Source organism: Pipistrellus kuhlii, unplaced genomic scaffold (assembly GCF_014108245.1).
Source record: "Pipistrellus kuhlii isolate mPipKuh1 unplaced genomic scaffold, mPipKuh1.p scaffold_m20_p_4, whole genome shotgun sequence".
NCBI classification, from domain to species: Eukaryota; Metazoa; Chordata; class Mammalia; order Chiroptera; family Vespertilionidae; genus Pipistrellus; species Pipistrellus kuhlii.
In genome coordinates this window covers 16,777,628-16,794,919 of record NW_023425540.1, presented here as the reverse complement: position 1 = coordinate 16,794,919, position 17,292 = coordinate 16,777,628, and positions in this window count along the sequence as shown.

Sequence of the window (17,292 nt, the reverse complement as noted above, 5' to 3'; positions counted from 1 at the left end):
GGGCTGCAATACCAACAGGGCTATGCCAGTTGATTAGTTTTACAAGTTCTAGTACAGCTGTCATCAGGAGTCCACGTGGTGGGTGTGTATGTGGGGGGAGGGGGGCACTTGGTGATTCATCTGCATGATAAACTCACAAGTCTGATTGACCTAGAAATATCTCTGATCCATCTAAAAAGCTTTAATATCTAACAAATTGTATAGGTCAAAAAGGAACAAATCACTAACACAATATCTAAAGAAAACATATATTGTTAGGGGAAGAAAAAAATTCAAAAAAATTTTTTTTCGTTTTATAATTGGAAGGGAATGATCTGTGGTTAAATACTAACTCTTTGGCTGAGAATCCTTTAGGATTTATCATTTACAATTGTAACTTTTATACCTGACTAGGTTCTACTACTAGTTGAGTAAAAGAGGAAAATCTATCATTTTAAAAACTTATCATTTACATGTATTCTAATACCCAAGGAGACTCTTTGGGTATTAGAATACATTTAAGTAAGTTTTAGATTGTAATTTTTAGGAGATGTAATATGATCATGTGAATGGCCACTCAGTAAAAGGGTATATTTACGTAGCAAATTCTCCCCTTTATTTTGTCTGTGGAACCTGTTCTTTGCTTATTCTGTATCAGCCACAATTAATATCTCATGGATTCGTGCTTACAAGAACATTTTAGGAATATGACCTTGCCTAGATTATAAATTCAGAGTTACTTAGAATGACATAAAAAGCCATAATCTTGCCTTTGGCTAAAAATCCAATTACACCTTCTTTTATGCATGACCTTATAATTTATGTTTTATTAATGAAAAAATGTGCTTTATTCTCTGGGGGAAAAAATGTTGTTTCGTGAACTCCAAACTGGAAGAACGCATATCTTTCTTTGGCTCCTCTTCTCCTATTAAATAAACAAGTTCAGCCCTGTCTAATTGAACTTTCAATTCTTCTCTAAATGAAAACAAGTGTTTTATATTTGTGCAATCCAACATGGCAGTCCTGATCCACATGGGTTGAGCATTTGAAGTGTGGGTAATATATCTCAGAAACTGAGATCTTATTTCTTTAAAAAGAAATTAGTTAATCCTATATAATAAATAAGTGATATACAAATTGATCACCACACCCTCACACAAGATGGCCACCACCATGTGGTCATAAGATGGCCACCACAAGATGGCTGGCAGGGGAGGGCAGTTGTGAGTGATCAGGACAGCAAGGGAGGGCAATTAGGGGCTATGTGGCTTGTAGGGGAGGAGGGCAGTTGGGGAGGACCAGGCCAGCAGGAGAGGGAGGGCAGTTGGGGGAACCATGCCTGCAGGGGAAGGCAGTTGGGGGTGACCAGACTGGCAGGGTAGGGCAGTTGGGGGCAATTGGGCTGGCAGGGGAGCAGTTAAGCGTTGATCAGTCTGGCAGGGTAGTGGGTAGAGGGTGATCAGGCTTGCAGGCTGAAGCAGTTAGGGGCAAGCAGGCAGGCAAGCTTTTGGGAGCCAGCAGTTACTAATTGTGATATGATGTCCGACTGCCAGTTCAGGCTCATTCCCACATCGGGCCTAAACTGGCAGTCGGACATCCCCCGAGGAGTCTCAGATTGGAGGGGTGCAGGCTGGGCTGAGGGACATCTCCTTCCCCTCCTCTCCCCTCCCCCAGTGCACAAATTTCTTGTGTTGGGCCTCTAGTATAAATATAAGTTAAAGGAGTCAAATGCATCTAGAGGCATCTCCTTTTTTGTTGTTGTTAATACTCATCCAAGAAAATTTTTTCATTGATTTTTAAAGAGTTAAAGAGGGGGAGAGACACCAAGAGAGAAACATGGATGTGAGATAGACACATCAGTTGGTCCATCCATCACTCCTGCATGGGCCCCCAACCAGGCAAGGTAATTGAGCAAGTAATCAAGGAATGACCAGAATCAAAACATTCAGGCCTTGGCCCGATGCTCTATTCACTAGGCCAAATCAGCCAGGGATAGTGGCTTCTGTTAGACAGTGAAGATTAAGTTATTTCATTGCCTGTTATTGGTCAACTCTCCCCTGATAGTCTACAGGCTTCCAAGCTAAAGATGACAGAGACTAAAGAAAGTGGCTAGACAAGGCAAGGAAAAAGAAAAATGAGAAAAGAAGATGCATGACATGTTAAATTTATAAAAGAAAAATAAATTTAGAAACCACAAAGTCAGGAAGTGTGCCATATTCCTTTTACAGCCTCCTAATATCACATTAAGTTTATCTCATTGTTAAAAGTATTCTAAAATATGGCACACTTAAAGAACAGCAAGTGTGCCATATTTTACAATAATTTTAACTGTACTAGTATTTTATGCAGAGACTACTTACTCTCTCTTTATGACCTTATTCTTCATACAGCACCTCTAATATTTAACTGGCATCAAGACCAACTGGAATACATATATATTTCTAATCTTGCTTTGAGTTGAGGAGTAGCATGAAACCAAAGGGACAAAAGCAGAGCCATTACTTAGCAACCCATCCTGAGAAATGTCCTGCAATGCTACAGATGCAGATTTGAATTTTCTGCACTGATGTTTGAAATAAGCCATCCTGAAGGCTATCATCTTACATCGGGCCATAGGGTAAGAGCTATAATGGGCATGGTAGAGGAAGAAGTGGGAAGCAAACTGGTTCATGGCCAAATCGATTGCCTACGTGTGAATATTACCGTCAGAGTGAAATAAACTTCTACATTTTAAGCCATTCTTTCTAGGACTCTGTTATTCACAGCCAAGCATTACATACACAAATAGAGAATATGGTACCAGAGAATGTGTCTCTGTAAGAAAAAGTACCTAAAAATACATTTGGCTTATGGTATTAGCAGAGTGGTGAGAGGTAGAAGCATATATGTCACAGGCTGGAAAGTTGATGACTCTTGTCTGGTTTTAATAAATCATTTGCTTCACCAGAATCACAAATTAATCTGGGGTATGATATTAAAAAAATGATGAGATTTTTTTTTAATTGACTTCAGAGAGGAAGAGAGAGAGAGAGAGAGAGAGAGAGAGAGAGAGAGAGAGAGAGAGAGAGAGAAAGAGAGAAACATCAATGATGAGAGAGAATCATTGATTAGCTGCTTCTTGCACACTCCATATTGGGGATTGTGCCCACAACCCGGGCATGTGGAATCAAACCTGGGACCTTTCAGTCTGCAGGGCAATGCTCTATCCACTGAGCCAAACAGGCTAGGACAAAAATGATAATTTTTTTTATTACTACTAAGGGATCATTCAAATGGAAATTGGGAGAGTTAAGAAATTGATGAAGTATATATATATTTACAAGTTAGAATGGGAGCGCTTACAAATGACAGCTTTACTTTCACTTATTTTAACTCTTTTAAAGCAATTTTTGAAGACAGTTGAGGTAGGGAAAAATTTGTGGTATGAGGAAATAAATGAATAAAATAAACAGCTGTAGAACTCCTGGGGAAAAAGTTCATGTGTAAATGGATAAGGTTTCCTGCCTGATGAAGCACTTTTGTGTTTTCTTTCCCTCTCAATTTTTTTTATCTATGCTATGCTTTTATCCTTTTGCATGTGGATATCCAATTGTTACAATATCTTCAAATATCACCTCAAATATAAGTAAATAATATTTCAAAGAGTATTAACTTGCAAATGATATTTCAAAGAGTATTAACTTGCACATTACCTCTCTTTGGTGAAAGCTTTCTCTCTTCTGTATGGGTCACATGGGAATAGATAAGACACAGATCCCAGGGAACCTACAAAGATCACCATTGATAATCTCAATTTACATACCATGACCGTGAGGTCCAGGTTCTATTTCCATAGCACTATCAGGGACTTAATTTTGCTAAAGCTCACTTTTTATCCTGGATCAATTTCCAACTTAAAAAATTATCCTTTCTCTTTGGTAAGAAAAATATTATTATGTGCCTTTTCCATAATGTTTCCTTGTCTTAAAAATAATAGCTATTAATTTCAAAGATGAAAGAAGGTAGCTCATTAAATTACTGAATACCATAAAAAAGAGAATATTACCTTGTCAGTTCCAGTATTGCATGTGCATTTGTAGGAGACAGTAATCTTCTCTGTTCCGGTTATGTTTCCTTTATTGTACTGTTTCATGCTGGAGCAAATTGCAGGGTTAACCATTTTTAAAGCGACTCATAATGTTGTGTCCATCTCTGCCATATTATTACAATCTGCATTCTGTTTAAGGTATAATTTTTAAAATAATTGCCTCTTATTGAAATCTCCCACATTACATTATTGCCGCTCATGCAGGAAATTACTTTGCTGCAGGAAACAAAACCATCCAATATGATCTTTTCTCCTTATAGTAGAGGAGATAATTGGATTAATCACAAGTCAAAATCTTGGCAGTAGAGTACTCTGTTGGCTAAACTGAGCCAGGCCTGTCATTTAGAGATGATAGATAAAAGAACTTTGGTGATGTTAAATAATCAAATGCAACTAGCCACCATAATAATGAATATTTAAAAAAAAATATTAACCTGTGTTAATTAGCCACTGAGTAAAGGAGAAGCTAGATTAGGCCCATGGGGAAGCATGTGCCTTGTTAGCACATCATCCATCATGTAATCATGCTCACTTAGGCGACTGTCTCCGCATACCTGATCCTGTTTTGTAAATGTTAAAAGCACTTGATAAAGTACATGAGCTTTCATGTTGTAAATATTTTAATGATTGGGCCTACTCCACGGCTTTGGGGATGATATTGAATTCTAAAACTCCCCAACAGCTTGATTCTTTCAGTGTTTTTCTTCATATACATCAGGATTAAGTATTTTAAATGTACTTTTTAGAGCAATGTTTATAATAATTTTTAAGAATGAAGTACATAATGAGGAATTTTATAAGAGTATGATTAGAAAATTTTTAGAAAAATGGTATGAAATTTTGGATATGAGAGAGATGGTAATTTAAGTTATGGTAATTCCAGATGAAGACTGTAAGATTCTTAGGGGCTATATTACTTCTGGACAATTATACATGTCATTAGTGAAAGTGTCAGAATAAGAATTCACATCAACCATGTTCAGTGAAACACTCATTGTTCTCCTCAAAGCTATCTAGAAAAATCATGACATGAATCACACAACTATAGGAGAAAATATGCCTTTTAATTTAAATGTAACATATTTAAAAATCACAAATCTCTAATACACAACATAAAAATAAAGTAACACACCTGGGTGCCTAAAACGACTGGAATGACCAGTAGACCAGTCACTGTGACACACACACTGACCACCAGGGGCAGACCTCAATGCAGGGGCTTCCCCCTGTTGTCAATGTGCTCCCAGAGCAGGAGTGCTACTCAGCAAGAAGCTGGGCTTATGGCTGGCGAATACAGCTGCAGCGGTGGAAGCCTCTCCTGCCTCAGTGACAGTGCTACTAAGCAGAGCAGCAGCAGACACAGTGTGCTGGGATGAGTAACAGCACGGCACTGGGCCCTGGCTTGGGCTCCTTCCATGCTGCCTGCTGCTTTAGCACTGCTACATCCTTTAGGGGATGTTGGACTGCCAGTTTCAGCCTAAGGTCTGGCTTGCAGGGATCTGGCCAAAACCAGCCGTCCAACATCCCCCGAGAGGTACCAGATTGCTGTGCATGAATCTGTGCACTGGGCCTCTCGTATATAACATATAAGCCCTGACCCAGAATCAAACCCTCAACCTTGGCCAAATTGAAATGACACTCTAACCAACTAAGCTGCCTAGCCAGTGACAATGATGAATCTTTTTTAGTTCAACTTTGTGATTATAACTTGAATTATCCTACTATCCATAACCTATAGGTTTATTCCTGATTCTCTTAGAGAGAAAATTACAAATTTTGGTTGACAGGTTTGTTAAGGTTTACCTGTAAGGAACTTCCTTAATAGAATAGACTGTAGCATAAGTAAGGGATGAAACCACTTCAGATTTTCTTTGGAGCACACTAAAACATGGTAATAACCTGGCTTCTCAGGATATGGTTGTTGGTCCTTTGTATTATTTATTTACATGCTCAACATTATTTCTCTGAATTAAACAAAATTATTTGGTGATACTTTGGAGGGAAAAATTTCCCTATAATCAAGTTGAATACCACCAATGAATTTCTGTTGTTGTTTGTTTGTTTGTTTGTTTTGTTTTTTATGTTACTTTAAATATGAATGTGCCAGGCCATGATGAATAAATTAGTGATGACTGGGAATAGTTGAAACAACTATTCATAGGAGTGATTAGGGGTATGGGAATCAAAAGTTAATCTAAGCAAAGGCAAAGTTAATATTTTTACTTCTACGTATGACAGTCCTGGAGACAAAAATATGTCTACCAACCTAATGTCCTTTTTATAGCCATGTGAAAAGTCCCAGCACACTGACATTTCACTGAATTCATTTTATGTTAGCATCAGTGTGCATAGTGAGTGTTTTTGCAGGTGTATAGTCACTGGAACATGTGCTACAGATATTTTCTGCAGGGTTCCAGTCTCTCCACATCCACTTATTTCCATTAATGACAATCTGTAGCCAACTTGTGGGCAACGCACCATTTACAAAGTCAGTTTCATGTTCCTCAGCAGAGGAATATGTATAGGCTGATTTCTACTTCGGTGGAAAATCAGAGTCAATTTCTCAGCTTAGCTAGAATAACATGTTCAAAACGACATTTGCAAATATTGAAATAAGTATATTGCAATTGAGAACTCATGGTTTATGCATCTTCTGTTCAACTAAATCCACAAATTTACCTTTAAGATTTACATTGGTATCCATGAAACCAATTTTTTCAATTCTGATGTTTACAAAGTATCTTTAAATAGTGAAGTGAGATACTAACATAGATGTCATAGTATCAACAAAGCATAAATCTGTCTGTGAAACATAGTGTGGAAATAGTGCTATTTCAAAATTTACTTTGCTAGATTGAAATAAAATATCAACAGGTTGGAAGCATTCCTGTCTTATTTTTTAAATTTAATTCACATTGAAATTTTGTGATTACTTTATACAAATAATATAAATCTTAATAGTGTTTTTAGTGATTTGTTTAAAGTAAAGAAACTTGTGTGGGTGTGTGTGTGTGTGTGTGTGTTTTCCCACTAAAAGCACCTTCATCTGAATGCCAAGAACTCAAACAAATACAGAATTTTTAAAATGTTTGCTCAGACTTAATTAGAATTATATTTTGCATTAACATGCTATTAAGAAAAAGCCACATGATTGAGAACAACTATGAGAATAAATATTTTACATCTTAAAAATGAATCACTTTTACATTCACTAACAACTAATGATTTTGGTATGTGCCTAAATTTAAATCATATATTCATAGAAAAGAAAAAAAAACACACAGAGTAATGTGATAAAATGTTAATGACAACTACATATGTGAATTAATCTTAGGATTTTAGGATAGTAGCTATCACGAAAGCTGAATTTCATATTTCATTTGGGTGCATTTTCTTTGTATCTTTCCTTATTTTACAAATGTATTTCAAGGTGCTTTCTATCACTATCCTATGTAATCCTATCTAATAAATGAGAAACATGCAATTTGACCATACCTCCACTACATCCACAAGCCACACCCATCAGCCAATCATGAGCGAGTATGCAAATTAACCCAACAAATATGGTGGTGGCCATGAAGCTGGAGCAAACAGGTGGCTTGGGTTTCTCCCAGTGATGGAGGAAGCCAAGCTTCCAGCCTGTCCTGGACGGTCCTACTTCCACTCAAGGCTACAATTTTCAATAATAGAAAATAAATAAATCCCAACAAAGATGGTGGCAGCTACAGAGTTGGAGCCAACTGGAAGCTTGGGTTGGCCTGCCGATGGAGGAAGCCAAGCTTCCAACCTACCCTGGCCTGCCCTAACCTCCGCTCCAGGCTACAAAGTTTCAATTATAGAAGATAAATAAATCCCAGATACCAGGGACTCTGCTTGCTTTGCTGAGGGGCATGGCCAGCCTGCAAACCACCACAGGTCTCTTGCCCAGGCCTCTCCATGCCCCAAGGGAACCCTTACCCTGATCCAGGACATCCTTCAGTGCAAACCAACCAGCCCCCACCCATGCACCAGGCCTCTATCCTATCTAATAAAAGAGTAATATGCAAATTGACCACCATTCCAACCAAGATGGCTGCCCCCATGTGGATACATGATGGTCACCACAAGATGGCCAGCAGTGGAGGGCAGTTCGAGGTGACCAGACCTGCAAGGGAGAGCAGCTAGGGGCAAACAGGCTGGCAGGGGAGCAGTTAGACATCAATCAGGCTGGCAGGGGAGTGGTTAGGGGGTGATCAGGCTGGCAGGCAATCAGGAAGGCAGGCAGGAGAACATTTGGGAGCCAGCAGTCCTAGACTGTGAGAGAGATGTCCCAGATTGGAGAGGGTGCAGACTGTGCTGAGGGACACCCCCGCCCATGCACGAATTTCATGCACCAGGCCTCTAGTAAAAGCCTAATATGCTAAGTGTCTAGTTTACCAGTCAGCCATTCAACCAATCAAAGCATAATATGCTAAGACTACACAAAAGCTTGCTATGATGTACACTGACTGACCACCAGGAGGCAGACAGTTGACCAGTTGCTATGACATTTACTGACCACCAATGGGCAGCATGTTCTTACTGTTAGGTGAGCTTGCTGCTGGGGTCTGGCCTATGGGAACTGAGTGAAAGAGGCTGGACATGCATTCGAGCCCTCACTCATTCCCTCCCTTGCTGGCCAACCTCCCATGTCCCTCCCTGGCCATAACCATGCACCTACAGGGTCCACAGCTTGGCCTGTGCCCTCTCGCAAACTGGAACCCCATTGGGGGACGTTGGAGAGCTGGTTTCAGCCTGATCCCACAGGCCAGTCTGAGGGATCCCACTGGTGCACAAACTTATGCACCAAGCCTCTACTCCTGTATAATAAAGATATAATATGCAAATGGTTGTTCCGTCGTAAAGCATAAAGTCGAGCAGAGGGCCATGGGGAGGCTGGGGCTGGGGGCTGGCCAGAGTAGGGACATATCACACAGGAGAGCCTGCCCCCAACCCAGAGGACACAGCACGGCAGCCGGGGTCGTGCTCTGAGTGGCTGCCTCAAGGCTTGGAGCACACCGGACCCTAGTGAACACAACAACACAACGCAGCGGCCAGCGCTATGTGGGTCAGGCATGGGTCTCGCCCCCTGCGGGTCATCTGGTGTGATTTCAATTGTGCGCTGGGCCTCTAGTATAATAATAATAGCCAAATAAAACAACAATCAATAAAAGCAAACATTATTGCTACATGGCAAGTATACAGGGGTGGGCAAAAGTAGGCGTCTATCTTTCAATAACACTTTATATTTATTCACAATTTCAGTCCCACAATAAACAAATTATGTAGTTAGTATGTAGTATACATACCCGTCTTTTCCCAAGGAACCACAGCTTGTTAATGGTGGACTTAGCATCAGGCAGCTGAACTCCAAAGTCTCACTTATAAATAAAATATACACTACTTTATTATCATAGAAGGCAGAAGTGAGATGTGCATACACAATTTTATAGCATCTGCTACCCAGGTTAGACTCTTAAAAATGTTTTGGACAGAATCATATAAATTATTCCTTCTCAACTTTTTTTTTTCTTTTTTTAAATAGCAGTCAACTTTATGCACTTATCAGAGAAGCTTTTTTCCTCTTCATTTTTATCAGGAGGAAATGTTCCTCCACCTGTTGGACACTGGCCTCTCTCCTCCCCAGGCATGTCATGTGGACAATAGCAAAGTTAATCCATCAAATGACCTTGGTGGAGGATTCAGTCTCTCTCTCTCTCCTGCTCTCGCTGTCCCTCTCCTCCTAGTAGCAGTTGGTGTTTTCAGCCTAAATGAGTGAGATTGCAGAAATAGGGACGAGTAGACTGTTGGGAGAGGCGAGACTGGCAAATGGAGCCATAGAAAGATAGAAAGGCCAGTTTGGCCCTAACCGGTTTGGCTCAGTGGATAGAGCATAGGGCTGCGGACTGAAGGATCCCAGGTTTGATTTAGGTCAAGGCATGTACCCTGGTTGCAGGCACATCCCCAGTAGAGGGTGTGAAGGAGGCAGCTGGTTGATGTTTTTCTCTCATGGATGTTTCTGGCTCTCTATCCTTTTCTTTCTGTAAAAATTCAATTTTATATATATATATATATATATATATATATATATATATATTTTTTTTTTTTGTTTGTTTGTTTGTTTGTTTTGTTTGTTTGTTTGTTTTTTTAAAGAAAGGCCAGTTCAGCTTGCAGTTGACATTAAGCCTTCCACTTGAGAGAAGAGCACTCCCCTGGGAGCTCTTTTGCACTTAGGGCAAGAGGACAATTGGGGACATTCAGTGAGTGGGGAATTGTTCCGGGCAGCCAACGTGTAGCAATCACACCAGCGTCTCTCCCTCTGTCACATGCTGGATGCCCTTCAGAATCACGGAAGTTTGTTATAATCTTCCCTGATCACTAGGTTTGTCATTTGCAACCGAAAGCGAGTTCATTTATTTTCGGGTGCATTTGTTTGTTACTTCCCTTCCAGCACTTTTGCTGTTACTTTACTTGACAGAGAAGGGATTTTTTTTTTCCCTTCTCCACATACTCATTGCTTTGGATTGTTGCTGTGACTCTGTGGAGGTGGTGGTGGTGGTGGCCCATCCTCGCTTTCTATGTCTAGTGTTAGTCTCAGGCTGTGATGAAGAATTATTCCTGCTTGATTTTCTCTTTTCCCAGAAGAATTTTCAGGGTTTTCGTTTCCAATTTGAAACAGATGTGTGCATCAACACACCCTGCAACTTCTCCCCTGTGTGCAGCGCTCCATTACACTTGTCTGCCACGGTGCAAGGCCTTCCTCCCCACCGCTTCGCTCTGTAACCCCCTTCCCGCCCTGGGCAGGAATTCACGTGTTTTGATTAGCCAGTGTTGAGCACCTCCAGATTCCCCTGCTGATCCCCTCCATCTCTATGATGCGGTGTGATAACACGCTCCGGAGAGGCCTGGCTTCCTGGCAGAAAATCTCAGTAGGTATAGAATTATTAGGCAAAATGAAATGTGAGCAATTAGGGATTGTTTCTATAGCTCCTAGGAGAGTCTAGAACATCCCCATCCCCCAACTTTGCCATACAAGAAACAGCATTCTGGGCTCTATAAGGATCCTGTCTCTCTTACTTGAGCTCTTCAAACTCATAGAAATGTGTTATGTGTAGGAAGTAGCTTCTCCTCTGTCCCTTGCATCACTAGATCGTTCAGCTTTGACCCGAAGGATGCAGGCACTTGGCTCTTTTTCTTCACCCGGTCCTTTGTCTGTCTGCAGGGGTCTGCCCTCTGATGTCTTGGATTTCCTCTATCTTTTGCTTCATTGCCAGCACAGGCCGTTTTGCTCCGTGTTCAATTTTTTAAGATTGCATATACCTGTTCTCAAAGAGCACACTTACTATGGTGAGACCCACCCAATAATCCCAAGAAGAGCTCTATGATATTACAATATTATCACAATTATTAAGTTTCCTTCTCTGGGGAATGAGAAACATCTTTGAAATGCGCATGTTGTTTGTTAGTTCTGTTACAGTGTAATTCTGTGGGGGTTGTCAGAACTGGGACCAATGTAACTGATGGGCTGTTCTGTGCCTTTTACACCGGCCACGGGAGGTCGTTCTCTTACTGTAACCTCAGTAGCTTATGTTCTTTTGCAGAGGAAGTCCAGATTTTGAGTCCCATTGCTGAAGTAACTGATTTATTCTGGGACAGTACAAAAGAGACAAAAGGAATACAAGATGCAACTTCCATCCTGCCTCTGTATTTCTTTTTTATTCCCCTTAGAACTGCATTTGCAGAATTTCCTGGCTGGATGCCAGGCCTATCCAAGGCGCTTTAAATGTGCTCTTAACAATGCCGCTCGTTCATTATGAGAGGACAAAAACAGTGAGCAAAAGAAGTCTGAAATTCTGCTCACTGATAATTGCTTCTTTATTTTCCTGAAGGTTTCTTTTGCAAGCATAGCAAATTTAACCCTCGATTTCTCTCTAATTGTTCAGTCTAAGTGTCCCCCGAATCGTAGTTTCCCTGTCAGACATAGGAAATGTTGATTCTGCCCCTTGAACCCCATCCTTTTGAGGCAGGAGAGTTCGATGTTAGGAGAATTTCTGACAAGTATGAAAAAGGAAACTGAGACAGATGGTTAGACAAGTAGGGCCAAACAATTCAAGCAATTTACTGCCAGCTGGTAAACGGCAGGATTTTAGCTTCCCTAACCAAGGACTCCTGGGAGCAAATGGCTTACACCTCTCCTCCCTAACCAGAGAGTAACTAGCTTAAATCAGCCTGGGAGCTAGAGAACAGAGACCCAATTAGTGCCATTAGTGCCAGGCTCAGCCTACGACAAGTGAAGTCAGGAGAACAAAGAACAAACAAAAACACAATTACAACCAAACAAATCCAAGATAGAGGCAAAGCTACCAGAAAGTGACCCTGGTCCCTCTGTGCATTCATTTTGGCACATCAATATATTATTTACAAAAAATAAAAATGAAAAAGTAAACACCTGGAAAACTGATGAATAGTCTACTAAAATCCTCCTCTGAGACCTCCCCTAAGATTTCAGCTGCTGGAACAGATAAAAAGCCTCAAGCCTGAAGGTCCTATATGGGAACTCTCTCAGGAGCAAGCTCAGACCTTTCCTTTCTTAGGTGTGAACTTTCCTAAACTCTAAGGGTCCCCAGGAGACTTGCAATCAGGGGAGCATCAGGCAGCGGCCGCTCCTCTCTGCCTAAACCCCTGAACCTGTCTCCAAGGCCTTTTCTCTGACGTTCCAGGATGCTAACCACAGCCCAGCCTGTGCTCACTTCTTTCCTAGGAGGTTTCTAGAGAGCCCTGCCTGAGCTCTCTCCTACTGCTGCTTCTGTACTAGGTCCTTCCTTGTTTCACTGACCCACCTTGAATGAATATACTCTCCAGATCACCTGGACTCCCGTGGTGCAATCTGTCCTGCATGAAGTCAAAAACTCACACACTACAGGCCGGCCCAAGGCACACTGCTCTGGTGTCTGAGAACTGCCGTGAATGGACATTTTCATCTTGATTTTTTCATGATGACTTTGACTCCCTGCTTGTGAAATTAAGTGCTTCTATAATTTTCTGCAGAATTAAGAATCGTCATAGAAAATGTAATTCCTGTAGTAAATTCCATAGCTCAGTTTAATGCCTTTATCAATTTTTGGTACATTGCATTTAAAACAGTTTTATTTCTTTTTCATATTTTATTGATATTTTATGTAATTATTTTCATCAAGACATTGCTAATTTTACAATTTGTTTTTGATTCTTTTATTTGTTTTATTTCATATAAAATTTTGTTATTATGGGTTTGCTGTTCTGGATGTTACTTCTATCAATGTTCGTTGTCATAGGTAAAAAACATTAGCAGATTTATATTTTTGCCAAATATTTTATTCTTTCATCAGCTGTGAATATTTTTAAATTAATATTTTCATTTGTTTTTATTTTGGTATACCATGTAGGTTTTCCCAAATAACTATCCCTCCTCAATTTCACTACATCGCCATAATCTAAAAACAATTACTTGGGTATTTAATAAGCATACTGCTCTATAGCATTAATATCATTTCTTCTTCACATTTTCAAACTGTGTCTCCACAATTAGTTTGTTATTACTATGGTTAATTATTAATGAGCATGCATTTTAGTCTTTAATAATTCTATCTGTGGTGATAAGAGACAGCAATATTTTTTGCTCTGAAGAAGATAAATGAAGAGTAAGTTATTATTTCTTAACTATTATATAAGTAACTAGAGGCCTGGTGCACGAAATTCGTGCACTGGTAGGGTCCCCAGGCCTACTGGCTATCAGGGCCTTCCTTCATTCTGCTCTGTCCCCTGGTGGTCTGTGCACATCATAGCAAGTGATCAAACTCCTGGTCTTCTGGTAGAACTCCCTAGGGGACACTTTGCATATAAGTCTTTTATAGAGATAGATATATATCTTAACTGTTCCTCATAAGATCATCTATATTGGTTTATTTTTTTTAATTTACTCTTTTCGGTGGCCATATTGGTGTTCAATATAGTTATGATTACTTTGAATATTTTAGTTTAATGCTCCAAATAATTAGCAGAAGAAATATAAAGTTGTTGGTGCCAAACAATGATGTTTAAATGTACTCTGGGTCAAAATATGGAGGCTAAAATAAATATCTTCAGTCTAAAGCCATAAAACTTAGGGCTACTAACAATCAAGGTTGTTAATTTGTGTGTTTTAATAAGGATATTTGAAGAAAAAGCTATGTCTCCAAAAACATTTTATATTTTTTAGATTTGCCAGACATGCTATTTTTAACTCTTTTAATCTATGTGAAAAAGCTACTCACTGAGAAAAATTTTCAAAGACAGCTATCAATTTAGATAGTTTAAACGTGTTTTCAGGACATGCTTAGAAAACACATTTTAAGCCTAAGGACCTCAGAGAACTGGCTATGTGATAATTCTTCCTTGACCTGGAAAAATGGCATGCAGCTTGTCACTGTTTTTCCTGACAAAATGTACTGCAAAGTTGTCTAGACATTTAAAGTGTGGAAGTAGTTTGTATTTTTCAATAAGGTAGAATATAAAAATGTGTATTGCTTGATAACTTTCTTCTAATATCTTTTTCCAATCAGAAATAATCACACTTGATATTTTTTAAATTTGCTTTTCCCCAGCATAAAACTGACATTTAACGTTGTGTAGATTTAAGATATACAACATGCTGATTTGACATACGCACAGATTGAAAAATGACTACACCATAGTGTTAGCTAACGTCTCCAGCATGTCACCTAATTGTCATTTACTTTTTGTGGTGAAAACATTTAAGATCTACACTCTCAGCAACTTTCAAGTATGTAATACAGCATGATTAACTATAATCACCATGATGTACATTAGATTCACAGAACTTATCCATCTCATTTGCTATTTTCACATTTTTGGTTTTTAATAAAAAAATTTTCAGTGACTTGAACAAGAAACATATGATGTAATTATACACCATTGCTGTCCATAATTTCTGCCCCAGTGGATGTGATTAAAAATAAAATATCTCTTTCTTTTGAAGCTATCATTTCCAGGCTTTCCTGGGTAGAAGATAACTTTTACTTGGGTATCTTAATTCAGATCTAAGGGTATACAGTGTTGCTTGTATCTGCTAATTCAATATATTTTTTAGAGTTATCTTATTCTTAGTCCATTTCTCATTTTTTTCAGGGCCTTGTTATAGTTCAGCTTTTTAGTTAAAGCTCTCTGTGTGCAGACTTAGCTGGCTTGGCTCAGTGGACAGAGCTTCTGCCTGCAGATTGAAGGGACCCAAGTTCCATTCTGGTAAAGGCACATACTAAGGTTTTGGGCTTGATCCCCAGTGGGGGTATGCAGGAGGCAGCTGATCAATGATTCTCTCTCATCCTTGAATTTCTATCTCTCCCTCCCCTTCCCATCCTCTCTGAAATCAATAAATTAAAAAAAAAATCCCTCTATGCAAATCCCTCTATGCAAATTACCCTCTATGGTTCTACTGTCCTGAGAATATCACCATGTGTTAGAAGTAAGAAGTAGAATTAGTAAAAATTTTGGATCTCAGGTATTTGATACTGAGATAAGTTGTCTCCTATGGCTGCTAACAATTACTTCCAATATGTGTGCATATACCTCTCCTCACATGAGAGCTTAGTCTGTTTATATTCCCCTTGATCTTAGATCAGCCTGTGTCTTGCTTTGATGGATGAAAATGTGACAAGAGAGATGTGCCTTGTGGAACCCAGGAGTCAAGTAAGCTAGGCTACTGAATGACTCAAGACCATGTGGACGGAGTTTTGGAGAATAAAAGACTATTTCTCACACAATCTTTCAGCTGAATGCAGTTTTGTAAGGCATTCCATGTGGGACCAGAGGTGCCCAAGAAAACTCACAGAATCTTAAGAAATGTTATTGTTTTATGTTAACTGGAAACAAATGACTAAAACAGTAGCTTAGACATCATGGTTAAACTTGGATTTTCTCATTTCCCAGAGGCCTGAGGGAGCCAGGAGAAATCAGGCAGACTTCTCACAGCTCAGACACATATTTTCTTCTCTCTTCTTCCAGATTTTTTTTTCTAAAGCAAACATTGTTGAAGTTTTAGGTATATAATTATTATCCTGCAATCATTCATATTCCTACCCTTGTAACAACAGTCATTAGTTAAAAGACATGTCCAGTTTCTTGTAAACATGCCATGCTAACCTAATGGTTGTAAAATTAACAAGACACACAGAGATGATGGACAGTGGTAAATCAGGGGACTTGGAGGATCTCAATGGGGAGGCCCTCATCACAGCAATTTAACTCTCTAACGCTTAGATGCTAAAGAATGGTAATAACAGGTAGTAAAACCATTAGATTGCAATAATTTGTGAATGGCATCCTACCTGTGGAAAACTTTTAAGATAAAAGACCAGGAAATGAATGGGGCGGGAGATCTTTATAGTCATCACATTGATCAGATGATTAAATATCAATAAGACAATTTTCCTTTTATTGAAATTCAAATACGTTTTGAGTTTGTTTTTTGTTTGTTTTTAATTTGCTCTACTTTGCTGGTAGCTTATAACTGAGGACAGGCTAGTACTAAAAAGTTTTTTGATTTGAGTGATGAAGGATTTGCCCAGCCCATGTGACAATTATGCAGTCTAGATGGTGACAAGTGTGTACTCAGGACTCATTAATTTTGGAACTTCCAAGTCCAAGGTCTTAATGAGCGCATGTGATCAATTCTTCTTGCAGCAGCTGATGTGAGGAGTTGCCCACAATGACAACCACAGACACACTGACCAGTGTCCCTCACTAAAGCAAGAGACAAAATCGAGGAAAATAATGATAGTAGGTTATTATAGGTTGAATTATGTTTAAAAAAAAAAAAGATAAGGTGATGTCCTAGTCTCTTTAAGACTAGAACGAGACATAATTTAGAAATAAGGTCACTCATTGCAGACATTAGTTAAATTAATGAGATCATATGGTGGGCCCCCAATCCTGTATCACTGGTGTCCTTAAAAGGAGATGGGCATATGAAGATAGAAACACAGGGAGAGGGCCTTGTGAAGGCTGAAGATTTGGGTGGGGTGACTGCAAACTAAGGAGCACCAGGGATTGCTGGCAAACCATCAGAAGCCAGGAAGAGGCGGGGAAGGATTCCTAAATAGGTTTCAGAAGGAACTTGGCCCTGCTGACACTGTGATTTCAAACTTCCCATCTCCGGAGCTGTGAAACAATAC